We start from the raw sequence: 14,428 nt of genomic DNA, 5'->3' as shown, positions 1-14,428 counted from the left end.
GGAGCAGAGCCAGAGGAGAAGACAGGAGCAGAGCCAGAGGAGCAGAGCCAGAGGAGCAGTGCCAGAGGAGCAGAGCTAGAGGAGCAGAGCCAGAGGAGCACAGCCAGAGGAGCACAGCCAGAGGAGCACAGCCAGAGGAGCACAGCCAGAGGAGCACAGCCAGAGGAGCACAGCCAGAGGAGCACAGCCAGAGGAGAAGATAGAGCTGTGCTAAAGGAACAAAGTCCAGAGAAGCAGAGCCAGAGGAGCAGAGCCACAGCAGAGCTAGAGGAGCAGAGCCAGGGGCCGTATTTGTGTTGCTAAGGCCCGCCCTGTTCCTTATGCTAAACCCCGCGTTGCTCCTCCCGCTATGTCCCTCCGTGGTGCTCGTGCCATGCCCCTCCCCACTGCTCATGCTATGCCCCTCCCCGCCACCACCGCCTTGCCCACCTCCTCCACTCCCACCATGCCCCTCCCCACCGTTCCGACTATGCCCTTCCCCGCTGCCCCTGCCACGCCCGTTCCTGCCACCCCTGCCATGCCCACCCCCATTGCCCCCGCCATGCCCTTCCCTGCTGCCCCCTCCATGCCCCTCCCTGCTCCTCCCACTAAGCCCCTCTGTATTCGTCTTGCTAAGGCCCGCCCTGTTCCTTATGCTAAACCCCATGTTTCTCCTCCTGCTAAGGCCCTCTCTGCTCCTCCTGCTAAGGCCCTCTCTGCTCCTCCTGCTAAGGCTCTCCTTTCTCCCTTTGCTATGCTTTCGGCTGCTATCGCAGGGGCCCTCAGATCATCCATGTCCCACATTCTATCATTTCTGACCTGGGACTCCACAGATGCCAACTAACTATGACACTGTATGATAATATCCATAGGTGTTTTGTTGTAAATAGTGTGGTTCTTGTGTTTTAGTGTGAAAAAAACAAAACAAAAACAATTTTAAGAAATCTGCAAAAATATGCCTGATGTTAAGTATAGTGCTGTGTGTATTCGTGATCATTCTGTGATTCCTGTTGTAAATAGCCTGTAAATAGTGTGGTTCTTGTGTTTTAGTGTGAAACAAAACAAAACAAAACAAAAAATGTTTTTTTAAGAAATCTGCAAAAATATGCCTGATGTTAAGTATAGTGCTGTGTGTATTTGTGATCATTCTGTGATTCCTGTTGTAAATAGCATGTAAATAGTGTGGTTCTTGTGTTTTAGTGTGAAGCAAGCAAACAAAAAAACATAAATAAAATGTTAGGGATCAGATATTGTGTTTTCTGCTCCCACTCTTCTTGTGTCTTGTGTTTGTTCCCACAGAGCTGGTGGTGACGAGGGCTCCTCCTGCAGAAGACCAGACCAACCAAACCCCCCTAAAAAAATAAATAAATAAATAATCTTTCAAATACAATTCTTGAAGCCAATTGAGTGTTTTTGTCCTTTCTGTTCAATGCTTTTTTCAGTGGAATAGTTCTTGTGAAATATATATAACAGTTACAAACTAATAACACATTAACTTCCAGTACCTGTTTTTCATGATTAAGAGGTCACTATTGTAGCATTTGTGTACACTGCACATAGAGCTTTTATGTGTGGAGTTTGCATGTTTCTGCCTGTGTCTCGGTGGGTTTCAATGAGCAGCACACTAAACTTTGAGGTGAGAGAATTTTCCTTGTGTTCAAATTGATAGGTGACCAATGAGCAAGTTTGTTTCAAGCATCACTAAAATAAACAAATCGGATTGCACTGTAGGAGTAGAGACCGATATCCTGTTTAAAAATACAAAGGTATTTACTTTGGATTTGCCAGGTGACTAGTTAATAGTAATTCCATAGTTTCCATAGTCCTCCCTGTGTTTGTGTGTGTGTGTGTTTGGGGGTGTGGGTGTGTGTGTGGGTGGGAGGTCTGCACAACATCTTCATGAGTTCAGGTGCATTCCATAGGTGTGCGCCCCCTGGTGGCATGTGTCATTTACCTTCACATTAGTAAATCAAGCTTGATTTACTAAGTTTGATGTAGTGCTGTACTGCTAGAAAATACCTTACAAAAATAAAATGAAATAAACTGGCACGGCATAGAAGGTAAACAGCGCCCGCTACTGGTATTAAAGTGGTTTAGCCACAGATCAAATTGAACCTTCCCAAATACCGAATCATAAACTACAATATCCCACTTTATGTACAACTAAGCAGTGTTTATAGACTATCTGGTTTATAGACTATGAATGTAAAAATGACATTGTTACCTCTGTCTCTGTTATTACGTTTTCACAAGGTATATTTTGTTAAAGTTATGAAGTAGCTACAATTGAGAAAAACTCACTTCGAATGTTATATTTGCCTATTGATATTCAATCTAAACAGAAATAAACAGCTGCGACGAAATAATAATAATTAAAAAAAAACGTATGTAATGCACGTAACGTACGCGCAAAGACACCGATGGAAGTATGGTCCGTGGTGTAGGCATGTCCCATTTCGACAAGATGGCGGCTACAGTGAGGAGTACACATTTTCGACCGGGTACTTCGATCGGTACTTAGGGGAGTACTTCGAATGGTACCTTCGAACGGTGCATTTGGCGAATTGAGACACAGCCCTAGAGTCATAGATCACATACATCAGCTCCCAGGAGTCCAATGGGAGCTCTCTTAACAGCATCACAACAAAGTGCCTATGCTGTCAGAATAGCTGCAGACCACGTTAGCGAACAGGCTTTTTTAATTTGACGAATCTTATGTGTATCACTGATTAAGAAAATAAAAGTAGCTCATTCCTCCTCTGTAGTCTGCAGCAGAGAACCATCCCGTCTGCACAAAGAGTGAAAGTGTGGGAACGTTTAGGATGTGTCCAAACCGGTTCTGGTTTGAGCCCTGTTTCGTTCCAGGATGTAGACTTGGTTTAGTCCTGGTTTGGAATTAACTCTGCAGCCTGCGCATCCATGAGTGTGGAGCTCTCCTTCGCTGTGGTTTTCCTACAGATTTTACTTTTTCACACTTTTTTTGTTTTCTTGCTGAGGGGGAGGTTCTGAGGACTGGGGATGCTCTGGGACAGTTTACAAAAATACACTGGATTGAATTAAAGGTTAGGGTATTTAGCCTGAACTCTTGCTGGTTTAAGTACTACAATCACAACTGAACCTGTGTGTCCAGAGTCTTAACCTGCAGAGAGAGACACATACAACTGTTTCTCATTCTCAGTATATGCAAAACTCAGAACCTCCAGAATTCAGTCACTGGACCAACTGGATTTCAGCATTGAAACTGGCAACCCAAAGGAGAGACTCTTGTGAGGCTCATTCTCCTTTCTGATTGAATAATCGTCTTGAGAACCTAAACATCAAATTATAACAGAACGTAGCTATCACATATGTTTCTGGTAAGTATAAATCAGCATTATAATTGTTATCAGTAAAAACTATATCTTATATATCATGTTTATCTTGTTTTTATATTTGAAAACAAAAAAATGTCATATTCTTCCTTCAATCAAATAAATAAATCATATCTAAGTATGTTACATTCACAATGGTCTCAAATCACTATTACTATGTTACTAACCATTACTGAATCGAATGTCACTGCTAATATACAACACTATAAAATTCAAACCAAGACAACGTATAAGTTCTAGTGTTATTTTTATGTTATATTTATTGCATAGTGGAAAATAGTTTGGTTCAGCATTACAGGCAGGTAGTGAAATACTTTGACGTAATCTGCTTAGAGGTATACATGGGAGTCGTGAACTAAAGCGATAAGGCATTAAAGTGACGTGTGTCTATAGAAAAGAAGCTTGAGCATCAATACATTACACGGTCGTTAGATTGTGCTTTGAAAATAATTACAGCTAAATCAGAGATGAAAAAAGACATTCAGGAATAAAATATTTAAAATGCATTTGAGAGTTTAAAATCTTTAGCACCATTGCAGCACAGAAGTCAAAGTCTGTCATACAAATGCATAAGGATAATAAAATAGCACTTTTGATTTAAGCTTCTTTATGTGTACATTCAGTCTAGGTTTATCAAGTTTTGTGGGTGGATTTTCGAGATGGTGAACTGAGGCGTTTCTTCAGGCCATTTTGTTCTTGATTGTGAACAGTTGAGACGCGCACTGCAGTACCCACAACAGCAGAGAGAGGGAGACAAAGGCCTGCCAAATGAAGACAAGATACAGTTACACAGGGCACAGCATTTACAGTTTAAAAAAGCAATAAAACAAAACTAAAAATTAATTGAAAACGTATCTAAATGTTTGATACAGTTCTGCTCGTCCCTAATTTGCAGATATAGGCAGAACTCATTTACATTGACTTGAGTAACCTTTTTGAGTCATATTTTTTATTGAAGTAACAGTACTCTTACTTGAGTAAAAGTGTTGGTTACTCTTCCCACTGTGAGTAAATCTACAAGTGACGAAAAGTTTATGTCGACAATATGTGTAGTATGTTAATGCTATTGGAAGTATAAATATTTCATTTTAACTATAGCAAAACATGAGCTCCCAACCAAACCAAGACAACTGTAAACTCCAATGTTGAAAACACACTTAACATTTTTATTATAAAGCTCTGACTTGTTTTATGAGTATAAGCCATTGTGTGAAGCTTTTGCTGTGCACTGAGTGAGATTGTCCTACTGTGTCTGGGAGACAGTCCGGTAACTCTTTTTCAGTATATGACACGATCATTTGATTTTTACAACTCATAAACTAGTGACAGTATCAATGACCAACACACACTGAGGGGAATCTGTATCTGCACAGCTGCTCTATTACTGTACATTTACATAACATATCAAAACACAATATAAAATGTGTATTTGTATATTTGGATATAAAATATAGTCAAAACGAGTGGTATGGGTCAAAATAAATATATATTTACAAACCACACACTGCAAACAGTGAACAAACACACACACACTTCAAAATGTGTGCTAATGATTACGCGTGATATATTTGACCCACAATTAAGTCAATAGCAGAATAAACCACACTTACCGATCAGGAACAGCATCCAGTCCATCAGCACATAAGGCCCTCTGCTCCTGAGTCCACCATGAGATCTTCACTCGGTTCCACGAACCGCTCCGGGTCCGAGATGCCTCTAGTTTAACTTGTACAAACATCCACAGTGTCCTCGGTCGCGTACTTCTTTTGTTTTGTCCGTTTCGTCATATTTAAAACGCAAAACTGCTGCAAAACAGTGCGTAACAGTGCGCCCGAGGGCGGGCCGTCGGAACGTTAAGGGGATAAACACTTAGCATCATTAGCATCATTAGCGAGTCTTCACTCCACATCGGCTAAAACTCTGGTAGCGGGACATGAGGAGCCTGTCAATGACGTGGATAAGCTGCGCAAATACGTGTGTGAATCACATAATTGGCTGGAGCAGCTCGTCCCCGGTCACACTCACTGAATCACATTTAAAAATAGCGCAGAATGAATCGTTGTGTGTTTATTTTATTTTCAATTCCGGTTCGATTTGTTTGTGCGCAGCACAGATTTTCTGTGCGAGGAGACCGTGTCAGCAGTGCGCCATTGCGCACGCGCGCAGTTTAGAGGGAACAGTGGTCACAGCTCTAATCCTCTTATCATTCACTCTATGGTACTATTATTCCTGATTTATGTTTATTTATTATCCTTATTATATTTATTCCATTCTAGGGCATGTATCTGCGCCACTTTCACTTGGGCCTACTGGAGCAAAGAGCAGTAGTCTAGATGAAAGTGGACTAGAAGCAGTTAGTAGTGACAGTAATCCTGTGATAACTAAATGAAATCTTAGTTTGGTTAAAAAAAACAAAAACCGCTAAATCGCTAGATCATATTTTACAGGCTGTTATAGATGACGCAAAGATGCGCGCGTGCTGTCAGTGCGCACATGCGTGTTGTTGTTGCCAAGCACGCGTTTCTAACACTCTCGTATCTATGCAAACATTGCAAACCGGCTGCGACCAGAAAACTGTTTTTACGAACTTTTTTCGACATTTTCTTCGGAAAGAGAGATAACTTTTGAACATTTTCACCTACACTTCTGAACATTTTCACCTAGACTTCTAGACTACAAGACTTCTGGGAGAAAAAAACGTGAGGTTTGTGACTTTCCACATTCACGTTCGGGGTAGTTATTTCACAGTGCTTTTCTAGTAGCATACTTTTACTTTTACTTTACCTATTATTGAAGTAACAGTACTCTTACTTGAGTGAAAGTTTTGGCTACTTTATCTTCTCACTGTGAGTAAGATTACAAGCTTTTGTTGACAGTACTACATTATTTGAACATTTGTGTTTCTTGCAGTACTCTTTAAGATATGATTTCGTTGTGCTATTTTTGTGGTCTGTCATTTGAAAATACCACTTTTTATGCATTATTCAATATTTTATCTTTTAAAAAAACAAACAAAACAAAACTATTAACCTTCTGGATTTAACCTTAGACTACCAGAAGACTATATGTTTTCACCTACTGCTTTTTGCATTGTTGCCTTTCAGCAGCTGAGAATACAGTGTTGTACAGGACACTTTAGAGCAGGGGTCCCCAACACTGTGCCCGCGGGCGCCATGTCGCCCCCAAGCCCCACATGAGTCGCCCACAGACCGGTTCTAAAAATAGCACAACTCACTAATGAGCTGCATCTAAAATTTTATTTTATTCTGTTGCTATTTTTTTAATCACCCTTGCGTTTATATAGATTTAAAAATGACAATATCTTAAACATATGTTCATTATACGTGAAGTTTAGATAAGTTAAGGTGAACTTTGACCTACTCACTTCAAAGGTCAGTATTGTGCACGTGACAAAACCAGTGCTCCGCTCGCGAGCGCTGTGAGGATGCGCTGAATGCAGTTTCTTTGCAGGTACTGGGTACCCCTGTGCATAAAAGCACTGTAACATGTCTTCACTCTGCAAATATAGTTGACCTAAAACATGACAAATTCACTATATTAGTTCAGGGTAATACATTAGAGTTAGATAAATAATCAAAATACTGTTGATCAAAATCACTGTTGATCTAGTACTGCAGACATGTTAGACACTGAGAGGCCAGAATAACTGGGTTAAGCCAACTACCAATGTATTATTTCAAAACATTCACATGCATTTGGGTTTATTAAAACATAACAAAACAGTATCTTCTAATTTAACATGTATGCAAAGAGCTCAACAATTGCTGTTTTGCCATGTGCGTTCAGCTTTTGGCATAAACTGAAATTTTAGAAACGAACATGAGAAGCGTTTTGGTCTCTACAGTTTTGTCATTTTGGTTCCTTCTGTTGGGTTTGCTGTATTCTTGTATGTTTGTAGCATCAGTGTCTGACACAAATGTTTCTCTCCACAGATCTGTGTGAGACAAAGCCCAGCTCTGCTCCGGACGTCCAGACCTCCTGCACACGTCCTCACATCAGGAGCTAAGTCCTCACACACTCTTGCACATACAGACATACACATTTACACAAATACACACACACGCCTCCGCCTTGCCTACCCCCGCCGTGTCCCTCCTTGCTACCCTCGCTATGCCCCTACCCGCCACTTCCGGTATGACCCTCCCCGCTACCCCCGCCATGCCCACCTCTGCTGCCCCCGCCATGCCCCTTCCCACCGCTACGGCTACGCCCCTCCGTGCTGCTCGTGCTATGCGCCTCTCTACTCGTGCTAAGCTGCGCCGTATACGTCTTGCTGAGGCCCGCGTTGCTCCACATGCTAAGATCCACCCTGCTCCTTTTGCGATGCCCCTCCCTGCTCATCTTGCTAAGCTGCTCCGTATTCGTCTTGCTAAGGCCCCCGTTGCTCCTCCTGCTAAGGTCCTCCCTGCTCATCGTGCTAAGGTCCTCTCTGCTCATCGTGATATGGTCCTCTCTGCTCATTGTGCTATGCCCCTCCCTGCTGCTCAGGTGATCCGTATTCATGTTGCTAAACCCCGTGTTGCTCCCCCTCCTGAGGTCTTCCCTGTTAGTCCTGCTATGCTCCTCCCCGCCGCTCCCGCCATGCCCACCTCTGCTGCCCCCGCCATGCCCCTTCCCACCGCTACGGCTACGCCCCTCCGTGCTGCTCGTGCTATGCGCCTCTCTACTCGTGCTAAGCTGCGCCGTATACGTCTTGCTGAGGCCCGCGTTGCTCCACATGCTAAGATCCACCCTGCTCCTTTTGCGATGCCCCTCCCTGCTCATCTTGCTAAGCTGCTCCGTATTCGTCTTGCTAAGGCCCCCGTTGCTCCTCCTGCTAAGGTCCTCCCTGCTCATCGTGCTAAGATATTCTCTGCTCATTGTGCTAAGGTCCTCTCTGCTCATCGTGATATGGTCCTCTCTGCTCATTGTGCTATGCCCCTCCCTGCTGCTCAGGTGATCCGTATTCATGTTGCTAAACCCCGTGTTGCTCCCCCTCCTGAGGTCTTCCCTGTTAGTCCTGCTATGCTCCTCCCCGCCGCTCCCGCCATGCCCACCTCTGCTGCCCCCGCCATGCCCCTTCCCACCGCTACGGCTACGCCCCTCCGTGCTGCTCGTGCTATGCGCCTCTCTACTCGTGCTAAGCTGCGCCGTATACGTCTTGCTGAGGCCCGCGTTGCTCCACATGCTAAGAGCCACCCTGCTCCTTCTGCGATGCCCCCCCCTGCTCATCTTGCTAAGCTGCTCCGTATTCGTCTTGCTAAGGCCCCCGTTGCTCTTCCTGCTAAGGTCCTCCTTGCTCATCATGCTAAGATCTTCTCTGCTCATTGTGCTAAGGTCCTCTCTGCTCATCGTGATATGGTCCTCTCTGCTCATTGTGCCACGCCCCTCCCCGCTGCTCCCGCCATGCCCACCCCGTCCGCTCCCGCCATGCCCACCCCCATTGCCCCTGCCATGCCCTTCCCTGCTGCCCCCTCCATTCCCCTCCCTGCTCCTCCCTCTAAGCCCCTCCGTATTCGTCTTTGTGAGGCCCGCCCTGTTCCTTATGCTAAACCCCGCGTTGCTCCTCCTGCTAAGGCCCTCTCTGCTCCTCCTGCTAAGGCTCTCCTTGCTCCCTTTGCTACGCTTGCGGCTGCTACTGCAGGGGCCCTCAGATCATCCATGTCCCGTTTTCTGTCATTTCTGACTCCACAGATGCCAACTAACAATGACATATGACTGACTAACTATGACACTGTATCATAATATACATAAGTGTTTTGTTGTAAATAGTGTGATTCTTGTGTTCCGTGTGAAACAAAACAAAAAAAAAATAAAAAAAAAAATTAAGAAATCTGCAAAAATATGCCTGATGTTAAATTAAGTATAGTGTTGTGTGTATTACTGATCATTCTGTGATTTATGTTGTAAATAGCATGTAAATAGTGTGTGTTTAGTTCTTGTGTTTTAGTGTGAAGCAATCAAACAAAAAAACATATAAATAAAATCTTAGGTATAAGATATTTTGTTTTCTGCTCCCCCTCTTCTTGTGTCGTGTGTTTGTTCCCACAGAGCTGGTGGTGACGAGGGCTCCTCCTGGAGCAGACCAGACCAACCCCTCTTCTCTGTTTTTGTGTTTTTGTGTTTGGGCAGCACGGTGGCAACTCTCATGCCTCACAGGAAGGCCTGTGTGGAGTTTGTCATGTTTCTCCCCGTGTCTGGATGGGTTTCCTCCGGGTACTCCGGTTTCCCCCATCAACTAAAACATGACACCCCCCCACCCCCCCCACCCCCCTTTCAAATCTTTCAAATAATATAATATTCTTAAAGCATACATGTTGTTTTTGTGATTCTTGTCAAATGCCAATTGAGTGTTTTTGTCCTTTGTGTTCAATGCACTTTGTTCAGTGGAATAGTTCTTGTGAAATATATATAACAGTTACAAACTAATAATACATTAACTTCCAGTACCTGGTTTTCATGATTAAGAGGTCACTATTGTAGCATTTGTGTACACTGCACATAGAGCTTTTATGTGTGGAGTTTGCATGTTTCTGCCTGTGTCTCGGTGGGTTTCAATGAGCAACACACTACATTTTGAGGTGAGAGAATTTTCCTTGTGTTCAAATTGATAGGTGACCAATGAGCAACTTTGTTTCAAGCATCACTAAAATAAACAAATCTGATTGCACAGTAGCCTACTGTTTGGCTCGAGACATAACAAGGGAGTGGTGCCAGGTAGAGACCGATATCCTGTTTAAAAATACAAAGGTATTTAGTGTGGATTTGCCAGGTGACTAGTTAATAGTAATTCCATAGTTTCCATAGTCCCCCCCTGTGTGTGTGTGTGTTTGTTTGGGTGTGTGGGTGTGTGTGTGTGGGTGGGAGGTCTGCACAACATCTTCATGAGTTCAGGTGCATTCCATAGGTGTGCGCCCCCTGGTGGCATGTGTCATTTACCTTCACATTAGTAAATCAAGCTTGATTTACTAAGTTTGATGTAGTGCTGTACTGCTAGAAAATACCTTACAAAAATAAAATGAAATAAACTGGCACGGCATAGAAGGTAAACAGCGCCCGCTACTGGTATTAAAGTGGTTTAGCCACAGATCAAATTGAACCTTCCCAAATACCGAATCATAAACTACAATATCCCACTTTATGTACAACTAAGCAGTGTTTATAGACTATCTGGTTTATAGACTATGAATGTAAAAATGACATTGTTACCTCTGTCTCTGTTATTACGTTTTCACAAGGTATATTTTGTTGAAGTTATGAAGTAGCTACAATTGAGAAAAACTCACCTCGAATGTTATATTTGCCTATTGATATTCAATTTAAACAGAAATAAACGGGTGCGACGAAATAATAAAAAATAAAAAATAATGTACGTAATGTACGCGCAAAGACACCGGTGGAAGTACGGTCCGTGGTGTAGGCATGTCCCATTTCGACAAGATGGCGGTTACACTGAGGAGTACACATTTTCGGCCGGGTACTTCGATCGGTGCATTTGGCGAATTGGGACATGGCCTATGATTCATCATACGGACTTCCACACTTCAAACTTTGTTGGCTGTAATCAGGGCAGTGCTGTGTGATGTCAGATAGAAAAAAGGAGTCAGAACAGTAGACCATGCTATTAGAACACCTTATATACAATTTAGTAAAAAAAAAAAAAAAAAAGCAAGTTGATTTAGTGTTTCGTTCACCTTTAATGCTATTCATGAAATGTGGACTGTGTTGGAATGCCCAAAAGACCACCAAAGACCACTGTTTCCTCAATGCTGTTTTCAACATGACTTTACAAAAGTTAACAATGTTTAACAATAAGGAACCTTTTTCTAACCTTAACCTTCACAGATTTGTGAAAACATGTTTAAAGTTGATGATTTCCCTACACAGAGTAGAGCAGAGACAACACGAGTCTAGTTCATTTGACAGTGATAATTAGTTTATTTCGAGCATTGATCTTGGATCATTTTTCATTCTTGTCCAAGAAAAAAATAAAATAAAATAATAATGCATGAACACATTTTAAATGCGTCCCATTTAAAACTCTAAAGTTTCTTTGCTCGAAAAGGGAGAGGGTGAAGTTATACTTATTTATCCTCACTCTCACGGGTAAAATACATTTCTAGTCTGCTTCCTGTACATATATTATTGTCATATTAATCTTTATTAACCTTAAACCAAGTCAACAAAAGTACAATCCTCCACAGCCCATAGAAAACACACCTGATATGATGAAATATTTATTCTATAAACTCGCAAATATACTGCAAACAGAATTATAAGGCATCTATTTTCTCTATTTCCATCTATTTCCTATAGAGGAGTTTATGGAAGCCTATTTCCGCCATGAAAAAAAGAATAAAAGCCCCACAGAAAGTCGAAATTACGAGTTTTAAACTCGTAATTAGTAGTTTTAAACTCGTAATTAGTCGTTTTAAACTCGTAATTAGGAGTTTAAAACTCGTAATTATTAGTTTAAAACTCGTAATTACGAGTTTAAAACTCGTAATTTCGACTTTTAAAACTACTAATTATGAGTTTAAAACTCGTAATTATGAGTTTTAAAACTACTAATTATGAGTTTAAAACTCGTAATTAGAACTTTTAAAGTCTTAATTGAGCTTGTAGCACACTGCAACTGAGTGTACAGAGCAGAGGAGACAGGAGGAGGACTGTTATGTTTATCACCTACATACTTTTAAAAAATGAATAAATTAAGCTCCAGTAAAGTTTCTGGCGTCTTGAACAAATCAGTGGGCCCTGAGTGCTGTTCTGACCACTCATGAGCTGTGCTCTGTGTCTGTGAGCGCTCGTTTTCCTGGTCTGAGCAGAGTGCTAGCTGGTCACAACCCCGCTGGTTTATTGAGGAAATTATTAAAATACCAAATTCATTTAATCAAAATTGATAAGGTTCACTTTTTGTGAATGTTACATTCCCAAAATTACGAGTTATAAACTCATAATTCATACTTTTAAAAGTCCTAATTACGAGTTTTAAACTCATAATTAGTAGTTTTAAAAGTCCTAATTACGAGTTTTAAACTCATAATTAGGAGTTTTAAAACTCCTAATTACGAGTTTAAAACTACTAATTACGAGTTTAAAACTCGTAATTTCGACTTTCTGTGGAGCTTTTTTTTTTTTTTTTCATGGCGGAAACGGGCTTCCATAGGAGTTGATCCAAATGAGACTAATAAATATCTACAACTGTGCGTGCATCATGTGTCCAGGAGAGGGCGACAGAGGCTGAGACTAGTTGTCACTATGTGAGGTGTGTATGTATAAAGAAGTGGACTGAGGGACTGCGATGTCTGCAGATATAAGGGCGAATTTGGAGCCGAGTTCCATATTTGGAATTCCTACCACGAGTATCATAGAGTCCATCTGGAGTTAGGCTGTTGACAATAACGCCTCTAAGGGGGCATTGCTAAGTGCCCACCCCGCTGCCAAACCAGTGTCTCAATCAAACCTTTACCCTAGGATCATGTAAAGTGGATTAAAACCAACACTTTACAAACAAAATGACAACTCTCATGACAAAAGTTACAGAGAGAGGAGATGAATTTGATGGTGATGAATTTTCAATAGAAAGTGAATTGGAGCCAGAGTCCAAGTGCACCCATCCTCACTTCCTATTTGAAATGTGGCAGCTAGAGGGTCATCCATGTTCATTTATATATACAGTTTATGCAGTAGATTAATCAAAATAGCTCTGGACACTAAAAGTTAGCTTAATGTTAGACAGTTAGCTCCAAAGATACAAAGTTTAGGAAAAGAGTAAAGTCATAATAAAAAGTATTTTGTTTAAAGTGGATATGACAGGTTCAGGGTTATGGTTTCTTATGACTTGGAGTATTTATTATAGTTATTTTGCAGTTTGTGGGAAAAAAGTAAAAAATCTAAGTACAAAAACACAAGTCATCAACATGGAAAACTCCATCCAAAATACAGAGAGACAATTTACACAGAAGGAAGGCATTTTTCTGACAATTTAAACATTCAAGCTTTGCTGTAAACAAACATGCCTAAAAAAGTATTTAACTGTCATTTAAATATATATATATTACTAACTGTACCCGGGTTATAGGTGCTTTTACTTTTTTAGAGACCCTGAGTGCTGGATTTTGAGTGAAAAACATCTCTCTCTTTGATGTTGCACCATGACTGAGAAACAACATTGTTCTCAATTGATAAAATCCCCAATTTGATTAAACTGTCAGCCTCTAGTAGTTGCTTCTATATGGTTCTCATTCAATAAAATGCTTTTTATAACATACAGACCGATCACTGAACCTGGAGAAAAAGTCATGTAGATGCCCTTTTTAAGTTACACTCATAGACTGTATCATAGAAGTGAACTGAGTGTGACGTCACCCATAGATCAAACCTGTTTTTAACACTAGGGACGGAAAAGGGCACCTCAGGGCTGGCCCAGCCTATAAACAGACTAACCAGCTGCTTAGGGCCCCAAGGCCACCAGAGGGCCCCCAAGAGCCCATACAGTTATATTGAAGTTTTTTATCTGAAAACTAAATGTCCCTCAGGTGTTTATACTAATCTACATATACCTCTTAAATTATTAGATGTGTTTTATTTCCAGTAACTAAGTATGTGATGCCTACATTTTTGAATTGGGCAGTGGTGTTCAGTTCAATTTATCTAAAGTACAAAACAATGTGTGAAGAGCCCAGAGGAAGATCGTTTTGGGAAAGAAAGACTTTTCAGAGAAGAAATACGGGACACATGAGACACACCTCAAAGGGACAGAGGACAGACAGGACACACCTCAGAGGGACAGAGGACAGACAGGACACACTTCAGAGGGACAGAGGACAGACAGGACACACCTCAGTGGGACAGAGGACAGACAGGACACACTTCAGAGGGACAGAGGACAGACAGGACACACCTCAGAGGGACAGAGGACAGCCGGTGAGTTTGTTTATTACACTGTATGTTTTTGGTTGTGTCTGATCCTGTTGTCTCTAAACATCAGATGATGTGAGTGAAGTTAAGTACCAAAGTTAAGTTCTTATTATTGCCTTGTATTTCAGTTTATTATGAAATATAGGACTATTTCC

This window comes from Periophthalmus magnuspinnatus, chromosome 22 (assembly GCF_009829125.3).
Source record: "Periophthalmus magnuspinnatus isolate fPerMag1 chromosome 22, fPerMag1.2.pri, whole genome shotgun sequence".
NCBI lineage: Eukaryota > Metazoa > Chordata > Actinopteri > Gobiiformes > Gobiidae > Periophthalmus > Periophthalmus magnuspinnatus.
This window is presented reverse-complemented; position numbering follows the sequence as displayed.